Here is an 18,902-nt window from a genome sequence, read left to right as displayed (position 1 = left end):
TTGTCGAGACGTGGATGCAACGGCATATGTTCAATTGAATGGCTTAAAACCAAGCGAGGGTTATATTTACAACCCCTCCTCTTCCCGCCAGTTACGCGTAATTCCAGCATGCGTGTAATCTGGCATTCACTAATGTTCGTTAACAAACTGCTGTCGAAGCTGAAAAAAGTCTTCAGTTGCGATTCATTGATTAGGGTTCCTTCCGTCTTTACAAAGAATGCGATATATGAAGAACTTGTGTATTAACATTGGTAGCTGGAATGCATTTACGCTACTTATCGAGAAGTGGATGCAACGATATATATTCAATTGAATGGCTTAAAACCAAGCAAATTGGTATCTTGATCAGGGTTATATTTACAACCCCTGCTTTTTCCGCCAGTCACGCGTTATTACATTATGCGTGTAATCTGGTATTCTCTACTGTTCGTTAAGAAAATGCTGTCAGAGCTGAAAAAAATCTTCAGTTGCGATTCATTGATAAGGGTCGCTTCCATCATTACAAAGAATGCGATATGTGAAGAACCTGTGTATTCACATTGGTAGCTGGAATAAATTTACGCTACTTATCGAGACGTGGATGCAACGGCATATATTCAATTGAATGGCTTAAAACCAAGGAAAGTGAAGTCTTGGTCAGGGTTATATTTATTACCCCTGCTCTTCAAGCCAGTCACGCCTAATTCCAGTATGCGTGTATTCTGGTATTCTCTACTGTTCATTATGAAAATACTGTCGGAGATGAAAAAAGTCTTGAGTTGCGATTCATTGATTAGGGTCGTTTCCGTCATTACAAAGACTGCGATATGTGAAGAACTTGTGTATTGACATTGGTAGCTGGAATACATTTACGCTACTTATCGAGACGTGGATGCAACGGCATATATTCAATTGAATGGCTTAAAACCAAGCAAAGTGGGGTCTTGGTCAGGGTTATATTTACAACCCCTGCTCTTCAAGCCAGTCACGCGTAATTCCAGTATGCGTGTAATCTGGTATTCTTTACTGTTCGTTAAGAAAATGTTGTCGGAGCTGAAAAATGTCTTCAGTTGTGATTCATTGATGAGGATCGCTTCCGTCATTACAAAGAATGCGATATATGAAGAACTTGTTTATTCACATTGCTAGCTGGGATGCATTTACGCTGCTTATTGAGTCATGGATGCAATGGTATATATTCAATTGAATGGCTTAAAACCAAGCAAAGTGGTGTCTTGATGAGGATTATACTTACAACCCCTCCTCTTCCCGCCAGTCACGCGTAATTCGCGTATGCGTATAATCTGGTATTCTCTACTGTTCTCTAACAAACTGCTGTCGAAGCTGAAAAAAGTATTAAGTGGGGATTCATTGATTAGGGTCGCTTGCGTCTTTACAAGGAATGCGATATATGAAGAACTTGTGTATTCAAATTGGTAGCTGGAATGCATTTACGCTACTTATCGAGACGTGGAAGCAGCGGCATATATTCAATTGAATGGCTTAAAACCAAGCAAATTGGGTTTTGGTCAGGGTTATGTTTACAACCCCTGCTCTTCCCACGAGGCACGTGTAATTGCAGTATGCGTGTAATCTGGTATTCTCTACTGTTCGTTAAGAAAATGCTGTCGGAGCCGAAAAAAGTCATCAGTTGCGATTCATTGATTAGGGCCGCTTGCGTCTTTACAAGGAATGCGATATATGAAGAACTTGTGCATTCACATTGGTAGCTGGAATACACTTACGCTACATATCGAGACGTGGATGGATCGGCATATATTCAATCGAATGGCATAAAACCAAGCAAAGTGGTGTCTTCATCAGGGTCATATTTACAACCCCTGCTCTTCCCGCCAGTCACGCGTAATTCTAGTATGCGTGCAATCTGCTATTCTCTACTGTTCGTTAACAAACTGTTGTCGAAGCTGAAAAAAGTCTTCAGTTGCGATTGATTGATTAGGCTCGCTTCCGTCATTGCAAAGAATGCGATATATGAAGAACTTGTGTATTAACACTGGTAGCTGGAATACATTTACGCTACTTATCGAGACGTGGATGACACGGTATATATTCAATTGAATGGCGTAAAACCAAGCAAGGTGGTGTCTTCATCGGGGTCATATTTACAACCCCTCCTCTTCAAGCCAATCACGCGTAATTCCAGTATGCGTGTAATCTGGTATTCTCTACTGTTCGTTAACAAACTGCTGTCGAAGCTGAAAAAATGTCTTCAGTTGCGATTCATTGATTAGGGTCGCTTCCGTCATTGCAAAGAATGCGATATATGAAGAACTTGTTTATTAACATTGCTAGCTGGAATGCATTTACGCTACTTATCGAGACGTGGATGCATCGGTATATATTCAATTGAATGGCTTAAAAGCGAGCATAGTGGGGTCTTGGTCAGGGATATATTTACAACCCCTGCTCTTCAAGCCAGTCACGCGTAATTCCAGTATGCGTATAATCTGGTATTCTCTACTGTTCGTTAAGAAAATGCTGTCGGAGCCGAAAAAAGTCATCAGGTGCGATTCATTGATTAGGGTCGCTTGCGTTTTTACAAGGAATGCGATATTTGAAGAACTTGTGTATTCACATTGGTAGCTGGAATACACGTACGCTACATATCGAGACGTGGATGGATCGGCATATATTCAACTGAATGGCATAAAACCAAGCAAAGTGGGGTCTTGACCAGAGTTATATTTACAACCCCTGCTCTTCCCGCCAGTCACGCGTATTTCTAGTATGCGTGCAATCTGCTATTCTCTACTGTTCGTTAACAAACTGTTGTCGAAGCTGAAAAAAGTCTTCAGTTGCGATTCATTGATTTGGGTCGCTTCCGTAATTAGAAAGAATGCGACATATGAAGAACATGTGTATTCACATTTGTAGCTGGAATACATTTACGCTACTTATCGAGACGTGGGTGTAACAGCATATATTCAATTGAATGGCTTACAACCAAGCAAAGTGGGGTCTTGATCAGGGCTATATTTACAACCCCTGCTCTTCTCGCCAGTCACGCGTAATTCCAGTATGCGTGTAATCTGGTATTCTTTACTGTTCGTTAAGGAAATGCTGTCGGAGCTGAAAAATGTCTTCAGTTGTGATTCCTTGATTAGGGTCGCTTCCGTCATTACAAAGAATGCGATATATGAAGAACTTGTTTATTCACATTGCTAGCTGGAATGCCTTTACGCGACTTATCCAGACGTCAATGCAACGGTATATATTCAATTGAATGGCTCACAACCAAGCAAAGTGGGGTCTTTATCAGGGTTACATTTACAACCCCTGCTCTTCCCGCCAGTCACGCGTTATTCCAGTATGCGTGCAATCTGGTATTCTCTGCGGCTCGTTAAGAAAATGCTGTCGGAGCCGAAAAAATCTTCAGTTGCGATTCATTGATAGGGTCGCTTCCGTCATTACAAAGACTGCGATATGTGAAGAACTTGTGTATTGACATTGGTAGCTGGAATACATTTACGCTACTTATCGAGGCGTGGATGCAACGGCATATATTCAATTGAATGGCTTAAAACCAAGCAAAGTGGGGTCTTGGTCAGGGTTATATTTACGACCCCTGCTCTTCAAGCCAGTCACGCGTAATTCCAGTATGCGTGTAATGTGGTATTCTTTACTATCCGTTAAGAAAATGTTGTCGGAGCTGAAAAATGTCTTCAGTTGTGATTCATTGATTAGGGTCGCTTCCGTCATTGCAAAGAATGCGATATATGAAGAACTTGTTTATTCACATTGCTAGCTGGGATGCATTTACGCTGCTTATTGAGTCATGGATGCAATGGTATATATTCAATTGAATGGCTTAAAACCAAGCAAAGTGGTGTCGTGATCAGGATTATATTTACAACCCCTGCTCTTCCCACCAGGCACGCGTAATTGCAGTATGCGTGTAATCTGGGATTCTCTGCTGTTCGTTAAGAAAATGCTGTCGGAGCCGAAAAAAGTCATCAGTTGCGATTCATTGATTAGGACCGCTTGCGTCTTTACAAGGAATGCGATATATGAAGAACTTGTGTATTCACATTGGTAGCTGGAATACATTTACGCTACTTATCGAGACGTGGATGTAACGGCATATATTCAATTGAATGGCTTAAAACCAAGCAAAGTGGGGTCTTGACCAGAGTTATATTTACCACCCCTGCTCTTCAAGCCAGTCACGCGTAATTCCAGTATGCGTGTAATCTGGTATTCTCTGCTGTTCGTTAAGAAAATGCTGTCGAAGCTGCAAAAACTCTTCAGTTGCGATTCGTTGATTAGCGTCGCTTCCATCATTACAAAGAATGCGATATATGAAGAACTTGTTTATTAACATTGCTAGCTGGAATGCATTTACGCTACTTATCGAGACGTGCATGCAACGGCATATATTCAATTGAATGGCTTAAAACCAAGCAAAGTGGGGCCTTGGTCACGGTTATATTTACAACCCCTGTTCTTCAAGCCAGTCACGCGTTATTCCAGTATGCGTGTAATCTGGTATTCTCTACTGTTCGTTAAGAAAATGCTGTCGAAGCTGAAAAAAGTCTTCAGTTGCTATTCATTGATTAGGGTCGCTTCCGTCATTACAAAGAATGCGATATATGAAGAACTTGCGTATTAACACTGGTAGCTGGAATGCATTTAGGCTACTTATCGAGACGTGGATGCAACGGTATATATTCAATTGAATGGCTTAAAAGCAAGCATAGTGGGGTCTTGGTCAGGGATATATTTACAACCCCTGCTCTTCAAGCCAGTCACGCGTAATTCCAGTATGCGTATAATCTTGTATTCTCTACTGTTCGTTAAGAAAATGCTGTTAGGAAAATCACGGATGCGAAACATCAGAATGTATCGCAACTGGAGCTTCTTTTTTCGACTTCGACGTTACTTTCTGCAAGAACAACACAGCTGAGCAGATTACAGGGCAACTGGAATAACAAGTAACTGCCAGGAAGACCAGGGTTTGTAAATATCACCCTGTTGAAGACCCAATTTGCGTGGTTTGAAATTATTCGATATCAGTACACCCTTTCATCCAAGTCTCAATAACTAGCTAAGATTTATTTACGCCAGCAACGTGAAAATTAAGGTCTTCGTATATCAAAGTCATTGTAATCACGGAAGCGAAACGTCGGATGGAATCACAACTGGAGCTTCAACTGGTGCTTCATTTTTCAACTTCTACAGCATTTTCTGTACGAACAACACAGATGAGCAGATTACACGGCTACTGGAATAACACGTGACTGACAGGAAGGCCAGCGATTGAAATGTGAAATGTGAAAAATCAATGTGAAAAATCAGGTCTTACTATGAATAAATCTTTGTAAACACGGAATCGAATCTTCGGATTGAATCGAAACAGGAGCTTCATATTTTAACTTGGAACAGCACTTTCTATACGAACAACTATATGAGTAGATTACACGCCAAGTGGAATAAAGAGTGACTGATGGGAAGACCAGGAATTGTAGATGTAACCCTGTGAAAGAAACGATTTGCGTTGTTTCAACCTTTCTTATTGCAAATATGCCGTTGAATCCACGTCTCAATAACTAGGTATGATTTATTTCCGCGAGCAATGGGAAAAATAAGGTCTTCCTATAACGAAGTCTTTGTAATCACGGAAGCGAAACATCGGAATGAATCGCAACTGGAGCTTCCTTTTTCCACTACGACAGCATTTTCTGTACGAACAACACAGATGAGCAGATTACACGGCAACTGGAATAACGAGTGACTGACAGGAAGGCTAGGGACTGTAAATATAACCCTGTTCAAGACCCGATTTGCGTGGTTTCAAAGTATTCAATTGCAATATACCCTTTCATCCACGTCTCAATAAGTAGCTAAGATGTACTTCCGCCAGAATTGACAAAAATCAAGATCTTCCTATACCGAATATTTTAATGAAGGAAGCGAAACATAGGAATGAATCGCAACTGGACCTTCCTTTTTCATTTGTATATTCCGCCAGAATTGTGAAAAATCAAGATCTTCCTATATCGAATGTTTTAATGACGGAAGCGAAACTTAGGAATGAATCGCAACTGGAGCTTCCTTTTTCCACTACGACAGCATTTTCTGTACGAACAACACAGATGAGCAGATTACACACCAACTGGAATAACACGTGACTGACAGGAAGGCTAGCGATTGTAAATATAACCCTGTTCAAGACCCGATTTTCGTGGTTTCAAGTTACTGAATTGCAATATTGCCGTTCCATTCAAATCCTGATAAGTAGCTAAGATGTATTTCCGCCAGAATTGTGAAAAATGAAGATCTTGCTATGTCGAATATTTTAATGACGGAGGCGAAATGTCGGAATAAGTCGCAACTGGAGCTTATTTTTTAAACTTCGACAGCATTTTCTGTACGAACAACACAGATGAGGAGATTATACACGAACAAGAATAACGAGTGACAGTCAGGAAAACCAGTGTTTGTAAAGATAACCCTGTTGAAGACCTGATTAGCGTGGTTTCTAGTTATTCTATTGCAAATACGTCGTTGCATCCACGTCTCAATAAGTACCTAAGATGTATTTCCGCCATAAATGGGAAAAATCAAGGTCTTCCTATATCGAAGTTTTGTAATCACGGAAACGAAACATAAGAGTGAATTGCATCTGAAGCTTTTTATTTCGCCTTCGAAATCATTATCTCTACGAAAACTAGATATTAGCAGATTACACAGCAAATCGAATGACGCTTGACTGACGGGAAGGCCAGGCTTTGTAAGTATTACTTTGTTAAAGACCCGCTTTGCGTGGTTTCAAGTTATTCAAATAGTAGCTAACCCGCCGTGGTTGCTCAGTGGCTATGGTGTTGGGCTGCTGAGCACGAGGTCGCGGGATCGAATCCCGGCCACGGCGGCCGCATTTCGATGGGGGCGAAATGCGAAAACACCCGTGTGCTTAGCTTTAGGTGCACATTAAAGAACCCCATGTAGTCAAAATTTCCGGAGTCCTCCACTACGGCGTGCCTCATAATCAGAAAGTGGTTTTGGCACGTAAAACCCCAAATATATGTATAATAGTAGCTAAGATTTTTTCCGCCTGCAATGTGAAAATTTAAGGTCTTCATATTGACACGTGTACTTATCTTTATCGGGCGACCACGTTTCGCCGCTTAGCAACTGTAATCGCACAGCGAGGGACGCGCCTGAATGTATCCGATGTTTCTGGAAAGTTATCGATGCTTCTACCCGGCTGTCCGTTGTCGCCCAACCTTGTGTTATCTGATTTCATCGCGTAACGCGAATGGTGTAGAACTTTGTGGAAGGCACGCGGGTCCGAACGATTAGTCTGGAATATTTGACGACTGCTCCATAAAAGCCGACGCGCTTGACCCGCTGATCAGATTTTCGACGATCGCCGACTGTGTTCGCCGCTATCATTGTGCTTTAAATGTAGCCTGTTTTGTGGGCACAGGTTCGCCCAATAAAAGCTAGTTTTGTCTTTCACAGTACTGCTACTGTGTTCTTTCTTCACCGTCACTACCACGTGACATCTGGTAGAGGTGCTAATGCGTTCATGTACCGAACGCCCCCGCAAAGCCGCGATCCAAGCCCGAAGCCCGAGGACAAAACCGACACCGCCCAAGACCATCGTGGTAGCCGCAGACTGCAAGGACTGCCCCCAGAGCACGGACTTCTGCCTGAGGCGACAAAGAAGATCGTGGTCAAGACAACCTCAATGGCTGCCCCAGCGTCCCCCATTATCCTACAACAACCCCGGGACCCACTGACCTTCCATGGAGCAGCGACTGAAGACCCGGAATCCTGGCTGGAGAACTACGAGCGAATCGCGACATTCAACAATTGGGACTCCGACGACAAGCTGCGGCATGTCTACTTCGCCTTAGAAGACGCCGCCAGAACGTGGTTTGAGAACAGGGAGTCGACCTTGACTACGTGGGACCTGTTCCGTAGCGGCTTCCTGCGCACCATTACAAGTGTTGTGCGCAAGGAAAGGGCCGAAGCTATGCTGGACGCCCGAGTGCAGCTACCAAACGAGAACGTTGCCATCGTTACGGAAGAAATGACCCGTCTGTTCCGCCACGCCGACCCGGATATGGCCGAGGAAAAGAAAGTTCGCCTACTCATGCGTGGTGTAAAGGAAGAACTTTTCGGCGCAATTGTACGAAGCCGACCGACGACCGTAGCAGAGTTCCTTCGCGAGGCCACCGGCATTGAGAAGACACTCGAAATGCGGAACCGGCAATTCAACCGCCGCACGAATTCTACAAACTATGCAGGAATTCAATCGCTGGCCACCGACGATCTGCGCGAGACTATCAGAGCGGTCGTACGGGAAGAGTTGCAAAAGATGTGTCCTAGGTCGCAGCTTCAAGTAGCCTCAATCGCCGAAATCTTCAAACATGAGCTTGAGCGATCCCTTGGAGTTCCTCAGATACAACCAGAATCACCGCAGCCCCAGCCAGAAGCGATGACCTACGCCGCCGTCGCCCGCCGCCAAGCCCCCCCTGCACGACCGCACCAGGGACCCTTAACGCAACAATTCCGTCGTCCACCGCCGCCGCCGCCAGCACGCCCGCCCGTCGCCCAGCGCCGCTACGCGAGGAAGACGGACATTTGGCGCGCTCCTGACCACCGCCCACTCTGCTACCACTGCGGAGAAGCTGGTCACGTCTACCGCCGATGCCCATACCGGGAAATGGGACTGCGAGGGTTCGCCGTTAATGCGCCGCGACCACAGCTTGGTGAACGACCTCGCGATATCGCCGACTACCTCGCCGCCACTCAGTGGAGCGCTCGACGACCGTCCCGTTCGCCGTCACCAGGCCGCTACCTGTCACCGCAGCGCCGACCATACACCGGCCCAGCCCGGGGCCGCTCTGCGAGCCCATATCCGGAAAACTAAAAGCAGCAACCGATGGAGGTGCGGTTGCTGTTCGTCGAACTGACGAAGATCCTCCGCCGCCGACGAAGACGACGAAGAGACCATCTCGACGACATAATAACGACACGCCGCCGTCCCGGCGAAGTCAGGAAGCCAAGACTACACCGACGAAAGACGACTTGATGACGCGACGTTCCAGCTTCACTTCAACACGACGCAGCCGTGATCCGACTCCAAGACCTAACTGCAACGCCAGACAAAGAACCAGTGACCTCGATGTGCTTCTCGACGGCCACGCAGTTACCGCCTTAGTGGACACAGGGGCTGATTACTCCGTCATGAGTGGACACATCGCCGCCCAGTTGAAGAAGGTTAAGACTGCATGGGCAGGCCCTCAAATTCGCACCGCTGGAGGACACCTGATTACGCCGACTGGAATCTGCACGGCAAGGATAACCATTCATGACCGGACTTACCCTGCCGCCTTCGTTATCCTCCAACAGTGTTCTCGAGACGTCATTCTCGGTATGGACTTCCTGAACCAACACGGCGCAGTCATCGACCTGAAGTCGAAGTCAATAACGCTGTCGGAAGATAAAGCGATACCGCCGGAGAGCCCTCGTAGTCACCACGCCTTGAGTGTGCTCGAAGACCAAATGAGCATCCCGCCCCGCTCCAGCATTGTTATTTCGGTCAGCACCGAAATACGCGCTGACGTAGAAGGTGTCATCGAAGGCGACCAACGTCTCCTGCTAGACCGTGAAATTTGCGTCCCAAGAGGGATCGCTCGACTGCATGGAGGCAAAACTGAAGTGTTGCTGACAAACTTCAGCCAGGAGTTCAAGCACATCAACAAGGGCACGACGATCGCGTACATCGAGGAAATTGTGGAAACCAGTAATGCGTTTGTCCTCTCGGATTCCGCCGCATCTATACCGACGACCATGGTTCCCGAACCAGACTACGACATCAATCCAAGTCTCCCAGTGATTAAGCAACAGCAGCTCAGAAGTCTGCTCCGACGATACAAAGGCTGCTTTTCGACGACATCGAGGATTCGACAAACACCAGTCGCCAAGCATCGCATAATCACCGACGAGTACGCTCGACCCCTCCGCCAAAGCCCTTACCGAGTTTCGCCGCGAGAACGTGAAGCTATAAGAGAACAAGTCGACGAAATGCTGCGCGACGACATCATCCAGCCGTCGAAAAGCCCGTGGGCATCCCCTGTTGTCCTGGTGAAGAAAAAGGACGGAACCCTACGTTTATGCGTCGATTATCGTCGTCTGAACAAGATTAAGAAGGACGTATACCCCCTTCCATGGATAGACGACGCATTGGATCGGCTCTGCAACGCTAAGTACTTCTCCTCGATGGACCTCAAGTCTGGTTATTGGCAAATAGAAGTCGACGAAAGAGATCGCGAAAAGACCGCCTTCATCACCCCAGACGGCCTTTACAGCGGAGCTCACCCAAGCCATTCTAAAATACAGTCAGACAAGGCACAGGAGGACCACGGCCTACCCCCCGCAGACGAATGGTCTTACAGAGCGGCTGAATAAGACCCTCGCCGACATGCTAACGATGTACGTCGACGTCGAACACAAGACCTGGGATGCCGTCCTGCCGTACGTAACATTCGCGTACAACACGGCGGTGCAAGAAACAACGCAGATCACGCCGTTCAAGTTGGTTTACGGCAGGAACCCGACGACGACGCTCGACGCCATGTTGCCGCACGTCACTGACGAAGAGAATCTTGACGTCGCTGCCTATCTCCAGCGCGCCGAAGAAGCCCGACAACTCGCCCGCCTACGGATCAAGAACCAACAGAGGACCGACAGCCGACACTACAGCCTCCGACGACGCTTTGTTGAGTGCCAGCCCGGCGACAGTGTTTGGGTTTGGACACCGATACGCCGACGAGGACTCAGTGAGAAACTACTGCGACGCTATTTCGTAACCTACAAGGTCATCCGACGTATTGGCGCTCTGGACTATGAGGTCGTGCCAGACGGCATTTCGCATTCACAGCGGCGCCGCGCACGATCTGAAGTGGTCCACGTGGTGCGCCTTAAACCCTTTTACGGACGCTGACGAAATTCCTTATTTTTTGTTGTTGTTTTCTTTGCTACGGGTGTTTTTATTTCGCTTGTATGTAGCATTGGGTCGATGCTCTTGAAGAGGGGGGTATTGACACGTGTACTTATCTTTATCGGGCGACCACGCTTCGCCGCTTAACAACTGTAATCGCACAGCGATGGACGCACCTGAATGTATCCGATGTTTCTGGAAAGTTATCGATGCTTCTACCCGGCTGTCCGTTGTCGCCGAACCTTGTGTTATCTGATTTCATCGCATAACGCGAATGGTGTAGAACTTTGTGGAAGGCACGCGGGTCCGAACGATTAGCCTGGAACATTCGACGACTGCTCCATAAAAGCCGACGCGCTTGACCCGCTGATCAGATTTTCGACGATCGCCGACTGTGTTCGCCGCTATCATTGTGCTTTAAGTGTAGCCTGTTTTGTGGGCACAGGTTCGCCCAATAAAAGCTAGTTTTGTCTTTCACAGTACTGCTACTGTGTTCTTTCTTCGCCGTCACTACCACGTGACAATATATCGAAGTCTTTGTAATCACGGACGCGAAACCTCGGAATGAATCACAACTGGAGCTTGTTTTTTTCAACTTCGAGAGCACTTTCTGTACAAACCATACAGATGAATAGATTACAGCCCAAGCGAAGTATTGCGTGACTGACAGGACGTCCAGGGATTGTATATATAACCCTGCTCAAGAACCGATTCGCGTGTTTTCAATTTCATCATCATCATCATCATCATCAGCCTAGTTACGCCCACTGCAGGGCAAAGGCCTCTCCCATACTTCTCCAACTACCCCGGTCATGTACTAACTGTGGCCATGTTGTCCCTGCAAACGTCTTAATGTCATCCGCCCACCTAACTTTCTGCCGCCCCCTGCTACGCTTCCCTTCCCTTGGAATCCAGTCCGTAACCCTCAGTGACCATCGGTTATCTTCCCTCCTCATTACATGTCCGGCCCATGCCCATTTCTTTTTCTTGATTTCAACTAAGATGTCGTTTGCCCGCGTTTGTTGCCTCACCCAATCTGCTCTTTTCTTATCCCTTAACGTTACCCCATCATTCTTCTTTCCATAGCTCGTTGCGTCGTCCTCAATTTCAGCAGAACCCTTTTCGTAAGCCTCCAGGTTTCTGCCCCATATGGGAGTACTGGTAACACAGAGCTGCTATACACTTTCCTTTTGAGGGATAGTGGCAACCTGCTGTTCATGATTTTAGAATGCCTGCCAAATGCACCCCAGCCCATTCTTATCCTTCTGGTTATTTCAGTCTCATTATCCGGATCCGTGGTCACTACCTGCCCTAAGTAGATGTATTCCCTTACCACTTCCAGTGCTTCGCTACCTATCGTAAACTGCTGTTCTATTCCGAGACTGTTAAACATTACATTAGTTTTCTGCAGAATAATTTTCAGACCCACCCTCCTGCTTTGCCTCTCCAGGTCAGTGAGCATGCATTGCAATTGGTCTCCTGAGTTACTAAGGAAGGTAATATCATCAGCGAATCGCAAGTCACTAAGGTATTCTCCATTAACTTGTATCCCCATTTCTTCCCAACCCAGGTCTCGATACCTCCTGTAAACAAGCTGTGAACAGCATTGGAGAGATCGTATCTCCCTGCCTGACGCCTTTCTTTATTGGGATTTTGTTGCTTTCTTTATGGAGGACTACGGTGGCTGTGGAGCCGCTATAGACTTCTTTCAGTATTTTTACATATGGCTCATCTACACCGTGATTCCGTAATGCCTCCATGACTGCTGAGTTTTCAACTGAATCAAACGCTTTCTCGTAATCAATGAAAGCTATATATAAGGGTTGGTTATATTCTGCACATTTCTCTATCACTTGATTGATAGTGGGAATATGGTCTATTGTTGAGTAGCCTTTACGGAATCCTGCCTGGTCCTTTGGTTGACAGAAGTCTAAGGTGTTCCTTAATCTATTTGCGATTACCTTAGTAAATACTTTGTAGGCAACGGACAGTAAGCTGATCGGTGTATAATTGTTCAAGTCTTTTGCGTCCCCTTTCTTATGGATTAGGATTATGTTAGCGTTCTTCCAAGATTCCGGTACGCTCGAGGTTATGAGGCATTGCGTATACAGGGTGGCCAGTTTCTCTCGAACAATCTGGCCACCATCCTTCAACAAATCTGCTCTTACCTGATCCTCCCCAGCTGCCTTCCCACTTTGCATAGCTCCTAAGGCTTTCTTTACTTCTTCTGGCGTTACCTGTGGGATTTCGAATTCCTCTGGGCTATTCTCTCTTCCACTATCGTCGTGGGTGCCACTGGTACTAAATAAATCTCTATAGAACTCCTCAGCCACTTGAACTATCTCATCCATATTAGTAACGATATTGCCGGCTTTGTCTCTTAACGCACACATCTGATTCTTGCCTATTCCTAGTTTCTTCTTCACTGTTTATAGGCTTCCTCCGTTCCTGAGAGCCTGTTCAATTATATCCATATTATAGTTCCTGATGTCCGCTGTCTTACGCTTGTTGATTAACATAGAAAGTTTTGCCAGTTCTATTCTAGCTGTAGGGTTAGAGGCTTTCATACATTGGCGTTTCTTGATCAGATCTTTCGTCTGCTGCGATAGCTTACTGGTTTCCCGTCTAACGGCGTTACCACCGACTTCTAGTGCACACTCCTTAAAGATGCCCATCAGATTGTCGTTCATTGCGTTAACACTAAGGTCCTCTTCCTGAGTTAAAGCCGAATACCTGTTCTGTAGCTTGATCCGGAATTCCCCTAGTTTCCCTATTACCGCTAACTCATTGATTGGCTTCTTGTGTACCAGTTTCTTCCATTCCCTCCTCCAGTTTAGGCTAATTCGAGTTCTTACCATCCTATGGTCACTGCAGCGTACCTTGCCGAGCACGTCTACATCTTGTATGATGCCAGGGTTCGCGAGGGGTATGAAGTCGATTTCATTTCTAGTCTCGCCATTCGGGCTCCTCCACGTCCACTTTCGACCAACCCGCTTGCGGAAAAAGGTATTCATTATCCGCATATGATTATGTTCTGCAAACTCTACTAATCACTCTCCTCTGCTATTCCTAGAGCCTATGCCACATTCCCCCACTGACTTGTCTCCAGCCTGCTTCTTGCCTACCCTGGCATTGAAGTCGCCCATCAGTATAGTGTATTTTGTTTCGACATTACCCATCGCCGATTCCACGTCTTCATAAAAGCTTTCGACTTCCTGGTCATCATGACTGCATGTAGGGGCATAGACTTGTACCACCTTCAATTTGTACCTCTTATTAAGTTTCACTACAAGACCTGCCACCCTCTCGTTAATGCTATAGAATTCCTGTATGTTACCAGCTATTTCCTTATTAATCAGGAATCCGACTCCTAGTTCTCGTCTCTCCGCTAAGCCCCGGTAGCACAGTACATGGCCGCTTTTTAGCACTGTATATGCTTCTTTTGTCCTCCTAACCTCACTGAGCCCTATGATATCCCATTTACTACCCTCTAATTCCTCCAATAACACCGCTAGGCTCGCCTCACTAGATAGCGTTCTAACGTTAAACGTTGCCAGGTTCAGATTCCAATGGCAGCCTGTCCAGAGCCAGGTATTCTTAGCATCCTCTGCAGTGTCACAGATCTGACCGCCACCGTGGTCAGTTGCTTCGTGGCTGCTCGGGACTGAGGGCCGGGGTTTGATTGTTGTATTCATATAGGAGGTTGTGGCCAAGTACTGCACCAGGGTGGCCATTCCTGCTCTGGTGAGAGAGTGCGTTACCGGTTCTGGTCACCGGGATGAGGCCGCACTCCAGGCCTGTTTGTGCAATTTTCTCAACACACGGTGTTTTTTTTTAGTTTCCGGTGGAGAATTGCGCGGCACCGGGATTTGAATCACGGTCCTCTCGCACGGGAGACGGATACTCTACCGTCCCCGCAGGAGTTAAATTAACAAGTTTAATTATGGGGTTTTACGTGACAAAACCGCTTTCTGATTATGAGGCACGCCGTAGTGGAGGACTCCGAAAATTTCGACCACCTGCGGTTCTTTAACGTGCACCTAATTCTAAGTCCACGGGTGTTTTCGCATTTCGCCCCCATCGAAATGCGGCCGCCGTGACCGGGATCCGATCCCGCGACCTCGTGCTCAGCAGTCTAACGCCATAACCGCTGAGCAACCACGGCGGGTGCCGCAGCAGTTGTACGCCTCATTTAACCTACAGTGGTGCCCTATTTGATCCGTCAAGGTGGACCAATCTGAGCTCGGTTATACCGCACGGATGGCACTCGGCTAGACAACCTGGTATTTATGACCTGCACATGTGTGGCCATACATAATTGAGGATATATATAATTTTTAGGAGGGTTTCCGTACAGTGGTAAAATGAAGGAGGAGACATTAAAAAATAAATAAATAAAAATAAAAGGGGAAAAAAGGAACATAACATGTGATTTGAACTCGTGGCCCTTCAATGTTGCCCGGAAAAATAGCTCAGTCAGTTCGTTCGTCACGCCACAGGTTACTTTCCAGCGCCATAGCTCCTGCTCCGAGCCTCATACTTACGTGGAAAGGGACTGATGTTGTCCGCGACAGTCAATTTTTGTTGGTTGGAAGGCATAATTTCTTGGAAAAATGGCCGCCTGAGGAGAAGCGTGAACTCGAGCGGCTTTAGAGACTAGGAAAGCTGCCTTAAAATATTTAGACGATATAAGCGATATAGGCATGCGTGGCCATGATACGCACACGACAAACTGCCTTAAAATTTTTAGACTTGAGGGAAAGCTTCATTAACAAACTATAACGAGGCAATCAGCACTCGAATACGACGAGAGAAATTATTGAGACGTGGAAAATTCCCTTGAAATAAATATGGTTTGCGAGACAAATGCTTGTAAGTATTGAACCTCTTAAAAGATGAGGGGGGAAATATGCGCTCACCGAGAGGGCACCGTCCGCACGAGACCACCACCAGGCACCTTGCGGAGATGTGGAGGGCTCCGCGGCAGGAACGAAGCCTCCCTTCTCCGCCGGCGAAGAGGGGAAAACGCGCTTTCCGATCGCTCAAGGTTGCGCGGACATAGTATAACTCTAGCGCCTAGGAAAAGCTTAAACAGGTGCGAGGGCGGCACGCATAGCGTGGGAAGCTAGCCGCCAGAATAGCTATGTCAAGGACTACTGTTGACGAGGGCGAAATACCTTCGTGTAATTATAATAACTCTAATAGGACTACTTTCAAAGAAAAAAAGAAAAAAAAGTAAAAGGCCCAGAAGGCTATACTACGAGAGCTATGACTGATAATTTTCTGTATATATATATGTATTCATCTCATCTATGGGATCGCATGCGCGCGCTGTTGCTTTGTCTCTGCGTGTAGCAGTTAAGAGAGAAAGTTTAAGGGCGGTGAAGAAGGAAGGAAAGGAAAGCAAAATTGCAGCTCCGTGGTTTTAAAGCGCAACCGTGGTAGGGAAACGGAAGGCGATATAAGCATGCGTGGCCATGATACGCACACGACAAACTGCCTTAACATTTTTAGACTTTTTAGACTTTAGACTTTTTTGTTTCAATTTATTTAACCGCAATTATGCCGTTGCATCCACGTAGTAGATTAGATTGATTTCCTCCAGCAACGTGAAAAATCAAAGTGTTCCTATATCGAAATCTTTGTATTCACGGAAGAGAAATGTCGGAATGATTCGTAACTGGAACAATTTATTTCAACTTTGACAGCATTTTCTGGACGAACAACACAGATGAGTAATTTACACGCCAACTGGAATGAAGCGTGACTGACAGGTAGACTAGCGATTGTAAATATATTCCTGTTCAAGACCCGATTTGCCTGGTTTCAAGGTATTTAATTGCATATATTCCGTTGCATCGACGTCTCAATAAGTGGCTAAGAATAATTTCCGGTAGCAATGCGAAACTTAGGGTCTTCCTATGTCGAAGTCTTTGTAATCACGGACGCGAAACATTGGTAAAAATCGCGACTGGAGATTCTTTTTTCAATTTCGACAGCAGTTTCTGTACGAACCATAGAGATGAGTAAATTACAGTCCAAGTGAAATAATGCGTGTCTGACGGGAAGTCCAGGGATTGTATATATAACCCTGTTCAAGAACCGATTCGCGTGTTTTCAAGTTACTTAATCGCAAATATGCCGTTGCATCCACGTCTCGATCAGTAGCTAAGATGTATTTCCGCCAGCAATAGGAAAAATCAAGGTATTCCTATATGATAGTCTTTGTAACCACGGAAGCGAAACGTCGGAATGAAGTGCAACTGGAGATTCTTTTTCCAACTTCGACAGCATTTTCTGTACAACATTACAGTTGAGCAGATTACATGTCAACTGGAATAAAGAGTGGTTGACAGGACGACCAGGGATTGTAAATATAACCCTGTTCAAGACCCGATTTGCGTGGTTTCAAGCTGTTTAATTGCAATATACAATTTCCTCCACGTCTCAGTGAGTAGCCAAGATGTATTTCCGCCAGCAATGTGAAAAATCACGGTCTACCTATATGGAAATCATTGTAATCAGGGAAGCGAAACGTCGCAATGATTCGCAACTGGAGCAACATTTTTCCACTTCGACAGCATTTTCTGTACCAACAACACAGATGAGCAGATTACACGCCAACTGAAATAACGAGTGACCAACAGGAAGACCAGGGATTGTAAATATAACCTTGGTAAAGGCCCGATTCGCGTGGTTTCAAGTTATTCACTGGCAAATATGCCATTGCATCCACGTCTCGATAAGCAGCTAAGATGTATTTCCACCAGCAATGTGAATAATCAAGGTATTCCTATATCGAGGTTTTTGTACTCAGGGAAACAAAACGTCGGAATGAATCACGACTGGAGCTTTTTTTCCCATTTTGACAGCATTTAATGTACGAGCAAGACAGATGAGCACATTACAGGCCAACTGGAAAAACGAGGGACTGACAGGAAGACCAGGGATTGTAAGTATAACCTTGTTCAACAACCGATTCGCGTGGTTTCAAGTTATTCAATTGGAAATATGCCGTTGCATCCACTTCCCGATAAGTAGCTAAGATGTATTGCAGGCAGCAATGTCCATAATTAGGGTCTTCCTATATCGAAATAATAAATAAATAAAATATTGAGGTATTTGTAAATACGGAAGCTAAACATCCGAATAAATCGCATCTGAAGCTTTTTTTTTCGCCTTCAACATCATTATCTCTACGAAAACTAGATATGAGCAAATTACACGGCAAATGGAATAACGCTCGACTGATGGAAAGTCTAGGGATTGTAAGTATAACCCTGTGCAAGACCCGCTTTGTCTTGTTTCTTGTTATTCAATTGCAAATATGCCGTTGCATCCACGTCTCAATAAATAGCTATGATTTATTTCCGCCAGCAACGTGAAAAATCAAGCTCTTCCTATATTGAAATTTTTTTAATCACGGAAGCGAAACGTCGGAATGAATCGCAACTCGACCTTCGTTTTTCAAATTCGAGAGCAGTTTTTTTACGAACAACACAGATGAGTAGATTACACGCCAACTGGAAAAACGAACGACCGACAGGAAGACCAGGGACTGTAAACAGAACCCTGTTCAAGAACCGATTCGCCTGGTTTCAAGTTATTCAATTGCAAATATGCCATTGCATCTACGTCTCGATAAGCAGCTAAGATGTATTTCCGCCAGCAATGTGAAAATCAGGATCTTCTTATATCGAAGTCTTTGTATTGAAGGAAGCGAAACGTCCGAATGAATCGCAACATGAGATTCCTTTTTCAACCTAGAAAGCATTTTCTGTACGAACAACATAAACGAGCAGATTACATGCCAACTGAATGACGCGTGAATGACAGCTACACCAGTCATTGTAAAGATAACCCTGTTCAAGAGCCTATTTGCATTGTTTCAGGTTATTCAATCATCCTATATCGAAGTCTTTCTAATCACGGAAGCGGAACGTCGTAATGA

The sequence above is a fragment of the Dermacentor andersoni genome, chromosome 5 (genome assembly GCF_023375885.2).
Source record: "Dermacentor andersoni chromosome 5, qqDerAnde1_hic_scaffold, whole genome shotgun sequence".
NCBI classification, from domain to species: Eukaryota; Metazoa; Arthropoda; class Arachnida; order Ixodida; family Ixodidae; genus Dermacentor; species Dermacentor andersoni.
Note: the sequence above shows the minus strand (reverse complement) of the source record.